At 42.4% G+C, this 6,000-nt stretch overlaps 1 pseudogene; it reads right to left on the bottom strand.

Annotated features, from left to right (window-relative positions):
• Window positions 1-3,894: 3,894 nt before the first annotated feature.
• On the bottom strand, window positions 3,895-5,200 carry LOC132540154 (olfactory receptor 14A16-like; annotated as a pseudogene).
• Between the last annotated feature and the right edge of the window lie 800 nt (window positions 5,201-6,000).

Here is a 6,000-nt window from a genome sequence, read left to right on the forward strand (position 1 = left end):
CAGCAACAAGCAGCTCCTGTCAGCTTTCAAGCTGTTGGTCCTGCTCTTCGAGTCCTCCAACTTAATGTTGAGGAGCTGTCCTTTGCTAAACGCGTTCTTATTGGTCAACTGGCGATACAGCATCAGGCAGATGTTATCTGCCTACATACAAGAAACACATATAGCAGTCGATGAAGCTGCTCGATTCACCATCAGTGGATTCGATTTAGTATGCTATAACCTCCATCCTAAACACGGCCGAGCCATCTACGCCAAATCTTGTCTTGCGGACGTTTATCATACGGCCTCTTCGACCTTCTCCCACTCCATTACTATTGAAACTATTCAGCTCGTCAACATATATAAGCCTCCCAGTGCCTCGTGGGATAATGAGATCCTGCCTAGCCCGAATCACCCAGCTGTTTACGTTGGAGACTTTAATAGTCATCACCAAGACTGGGGATATTCCTCCACTCGTGCTGACGGCTCTGTCTTAGCTGACTGGGCTTCAGCGAATGACCTCTCCCTATTATACGATCCCAAACAGCCAGACTCTTTTCCTCGCGTGAGCTAAATGTGCAGCTTGGCGATACGAGAATCCGGCATGAAGCCCAGCCAGTCTATCTTGGCGTTACTCTCGATCGCACTCTGTCATTTCACGAACATCTCATAAAAACTGCAGCAAAGGTGGGCGCGAGGAATAACATCATTGCAAGACTGGCCAGCTCCTCATGGGGCGCGAGCGCTTCCACACTACGATCATCATCTCTGGCATTATGCTATTCCACTGCAGAATACTGTGCCCCAGTATGGTTCCGTAGCCCCCATGTCCACTTGGTCGATTCCAAATTATATTCCTCCATGAGGATAATTTCTGGAACAATCCATTCCACCCCAGTTCCATGGCTGCCAGTTCTTAGCAACATCGCCCCGCCAGATATTCGTCGGGATGCAGCATCATCTATCTTCATTTCCCACGTCTACACTCGACCGGACCTGCCAATATACGTGGATATCTTTGCCCACCCTGTCCAGCGCTTGATGTCTCGTCACCCAATCTGGTCCCCTATGCCTACACTGAACTTCTCTGTTCCAGACTCTTGGAAACAGAGTTGGCAGTCAGCTGAGGTAAAGAACAAACACCTCATCACAGACCCCTGCAAGAGTCAACCCGGCTTTGACCTAGCACGCTATGATTGGGCCCTCCTCAATCGCTATCGAACAGGCCATGGCCGATGCGCCGCTATGTTCCATCACTGGGGGGCCAGAGACTACCCGAACTGACCCTCGGCTACAGACAGACTATGACCCACATAGGCAACGACTGCCACCTCTCCAGATTCAAAGGAGGTCTCGAAACTTTACATCAGGCTCAACCTGACGCTGTTGACTGGCTACGGAAGAAGAGCAAATGCTAGAGAAGAACTGTCTCTTCTATCCACTTGCTCTTGCTACTCAAAGAAATAATGTACGGATTTGATTGTGCGTGGTCGCTCTGTACTTGAGAGGCCCTGGATGGGTCACATGATTAGAAGAAATATGCAACTGGACCCCTAAAAATATTTTTTTATTCTTTCTATAAAAAGATAGAGATAGAGAGTCTGAGAGACCACAGGACCAAAGCTTCCTTCTCTGTGTTAGAAGCATGCTCAAACTTGGGACCCATTGTGGAAATGCAGCATGCTACCTAAGTGAGCTATCTCTCAGGATCTTAATCTTTTCATTTTTGGATTTTGATTTCTCAGTCTTTCTCAGTCTCATTTATTTCACTGATCATGGTGTGCACCCACTCTTTTTATCTATGTTGTCAGAAAGTCAACTTTCTTGAGGGTCAGTAGTGTATTGTATATATTGTATATGTCACTGGACATGGGAATTTTGACAATAGAGAAGACTTATAATAATCCACCATGGTTCCTTTTTGTCCCCTTTTCTTCTATAGTTTATCTCCTATTACCCTAAAATCCTGCTCCCACTTGGAATTCCCAGGATTTAAATCAATCTTTTTTGAGAATCTGTCTAGTTGCTTTGATATTTCCCAAAGAACTTTCTACACCACGAGTTGAAGGCCTTTTTAATTACTCCTTTTCCAAGAAGAAATTGCTATCAAACTTTGATGTAACAAGTGTTTATACGTATTTATTTCAGTGTTTAGATGACTGCTATTTCATAACTACATAGAAACATTGTGTTGATTTTGTTTTTATCAAAGCATTACTTGGCTGTGATGTATGGGGATATAGGCTACTGCACTTGCAACCTCTAAATCGCGATCACTAATACACAATAACAACAACAAAAACATTTGAAATAAATCATTGGTATCATATATTTTCTGAAAACTTATGCTGAATTGATGCTGCAAAAATTTCTAATTTACTGAGAAATGCTGACCGAAAATATTTCTAGAGGCAGAGCTACAGAATAGCAGCAGCTTCATTTCTTTCTTCTTATCCTTTCTTTTTTCTTTTTTGTCTTCACATAATTTTGTCTTTTTAAATATTTATTTCTAAAAAGGATGCATTGACTAAACCATAGGATAAGAGTGGTACAACTCCACACAATTTCCACCACCAGAGTTCTGTATCCCATCCCCTTCCCTTATAGCTTTCCTATTCTTTATCCCTCTGGGAATATGGACACAAGGTTATTGTGGGATGCAGAAGGATATGATCAGAACACTCTTTACAGAAGATATCCAAAAGGCTACCAAACCCAGGACAAATTGCTCTAGGTTGCTGATTGTCAGAGAAATGCAAATAAAAACAACATTGAGATACCACCTCACCCCTGTGAAAATGGCATACATTGAAAAGGACAGCAGCAGCAAATGCTGGCGAGAGTGTGGGGACAGAGGAACCCTTGTACACTGCTGGTGGGAAAGTCAATTGGTCCAGCCATTGTGGAGAGCAGTCTGGAGAACTCTCACAAGGCTAGACATGGACATTCCATATGACCCAGTCACTCCTCTCCTAGGGATATACCCCAAGGATTCCTTAACACCCAACCAAAAAGAAATGTGTACACCTATGTTCATGGCAGCACAATTCGTAATAGCTAAAACCTGCAAGTAACCAAGGTGCCCAAAAACAGATGAGTGCCTCAGAAAGTTGTGGAATATATACACAATGGAATACTACGAAGCTATTAAGGGCAATGAACCCATTCTCTGTTCCATCTTGGATGGAGCTATTATAAGGAATTATGTTAAGTGAGTTACATCAGAAAGATAAAGATGTGTATGGAATGACCACACTCAAACAAGTTGGAAAGAATAGCAGTTGCATTTTTTTTTTGTCTCCCTGCCAACTAGGAATAGCAAAGAAGATCACCTGAGAACACAACAAAAACAAGACTAGCACTACACTGGGAACCCACCAAGTCATGGTAAGTGCAAACACATGTGGCTCATGGACAGAGAGGGGCCTAAGGAGAGATTCCTGATGCTAAAATCCCATATCCTCTCACAGTGACTGGTAACAGTCCAGCAGTTTACCACTTGAGGTGCCACCTCTAGTTTAAGTTTATTGTTTATGTTCATTTATTTACTTATTCCCTTTTGTTGCCCTTGTTTTTTGTTGTCATTGTTGTTGTTGTTGTTGTTGTAGTTGTTGTTGTCCTTGTTGGATAGGACAGAGCGTAATGGAGAGAGGAGGGTAAGACAGAGGGTGGGTGAGAAAGGTAGACACCTGCAGACCTGCTTCACCTCCTGTGAAGTGACTTCCCTGCAGGAAGGGAGAGCTGAGTGTTCTAATCAAAATCTTTATGATGTTCCTTACTCTTTGCACCACCTGAGCTTAACCCACTGTGCTACTTCCTTACTGCCCCAGTTTAAGTTTTATCAACAAAAAGACTTCTGTAGGGAGGAGAAGATCTCCTAAGACTTGTAGCATTCTATGGGAGTGAAATCTAAAACTCATAAGTACATAACTGATTTGCATTCTTATCTGAAGCCTAATCAGTTTGCTCTACAATAGGTATCTACCAAGATTTTCTTTTATTTTTTTAATTCAAAAGGCTGATGTCATTCTTACTCCAAAAATGTTTTCAAGGGCCATCTTCATGTCCCTGTTATTCACTCTATAAATGAATGGATAAGGCTGGGAGGTAACACAGAATATAGCACAGACATAAAGCGATTCAGTGATGATGGGGAATTTTCAGCTGATCTTTTTTTTTAAATATTTATTATATTTATTTATTCCCTTTTGTTGCCCCTTGTTATTTTATTGTTGTAGTTATTATTGTTGTTGTCATTTTTAGATAGGACAGAGAGAAATCGAGAGAGGAGGGGAAGACAGAGAGGAGGCGAGAAAGATAGACACCTGCAGACCTGGTTCACCGTCTGTGTAGCGACTCCCCTGCAGTTGGGGAGCCGGGGTTCGAACCGGGATCCTTATGCTGGTCTTGTGCTTTGTGCCACCTGCGCTTAATCCGCTGTGCTACAGCCCGACTCCCGGCAGCTGATATTCTATTTGTAAAAGCTGCAGAGAAAAAGAACAAGCTCACCACGGTGAGGTGAGGCAAACAGGTGGAGAAGGCCTTAAACCAGCCTTCTTCTGAAGGGATTCTCAGAGCAGTGGAAAAAATCTGTACAAGGGAAATAACCATGATAATGAGACACATAAAATCAAAATAATAGCTGGCAATGAGAAATGCATATTCTAGAATTTCATCCCCCAAAGAAACAAGTGTGAGCATCACAGAAGAACTGACATACAACATTAGGGCCACAAAAACGGGAAGAAAATGTCCCTGCCACATGTAGGGATCCATAGATCATCCATCTGCACACAGGCCCCACTGTTCATGATGGCCTCATAGTGCAGAGAGTGGCAGATGGTAGCTTTACGGTCATAAGACATCATGAGCAGGAGAGCATACTCTGTGCCTGCCAAAAGGAAGACCAGGAAAACCTGAGAGGCACAGCCCACAAAGGAGATGGAGTGGCTGTTGTTCAGGGTGTTCATGATTCACTTGGGGACAGCGGTGGAAATGTAGCAGATATCAGTCAAAGACAAGTTCTTCAGAATGAAGTACATGGTGGACTGGAGCTGCTGATCAAGTGAGGTGAGGGTGACAATGAGCACGTTTCCCATCAGAGCTGCCAGGTCAACCAGGAAGAAGACAGAAGCATAGAATCTCTGTAGCACCTTGTTATCAGGGAATCCATTGAGCAGAAATTCAGTCAAAAAGTCACATCGCTTAATTTCTCAGGCATGAGTTTTGTCTCTGGAAGCACCCATATCAGAGGCTCAATCTGTTGTGTTCATTTAATCTTCTCTCGATGTATGGCACGAAATAACATAGTGTGAACTCAAGAGTTATGCAGCTCATCAGAGTAAAACCAGAGAAACAAGCACACACCTACTCCCTACTTTGATATTTATGGAGAGGAAAAACGAAATAATGATAGACAGAGACAATTACAAGAAGAAAAATATAGCAAACATGTTGCCTGCTGATTATGCTGCAATAGGAAGGGTTTTCTCTCCAGCCTTACCAGAGTTACCACAGAGAGCTGCGAAGCCTTTGAATCCATCTGACTTGACAACATCTTACATCTCCAATTAGTAGCTGAAATGATATTCAAAATGTAAGTTTCCTTTAATTATCTGAAAAGTGGTATCCTTACTCTTGACAAGACATCAATTCACACACACACACACACACACACACAAAGACACACACACACACATCAGCATAAATATTATGGTCTGGGGAACACAAAAATTGATGAGGATCATCAATAAAACTTCTAATTTTTTGTTTGTGGGAAAAAGAAGAAACTAAATTCACCAATTAATTAAATGAGCAAATAATAAATTCTGAGTTCTCCTTTCCTACATCCAGCAGAAGTAGCAGTAGAAAGCATTTACCATAAAATCAACCACAGTTCATATTTGACTCGCCATTCTTCTGTTAGACTGTCTTGTAGAAAGCAGAAGAACCAGTGAGTACATTGTGTTGGGTCATACTCTGCATTCCTATCTCTTAATCCTGCATCTTAATCATTGTGGA

This window comes from Erinaceus europaeus, chromosome 9, assembly GCF_950295315.1.
Source record: "Erinaceus europaeus chromosome 9, mEriEur2.1, whole genome shotgun sequence".
In the NCBI taxonomy this organism is placed as follows: Eukaryota; Metazoa; Chordata; class Mammalia; order Eulipotyphla; family Erinaceidae; genus Erinaceus; species Erinaceus europaeus.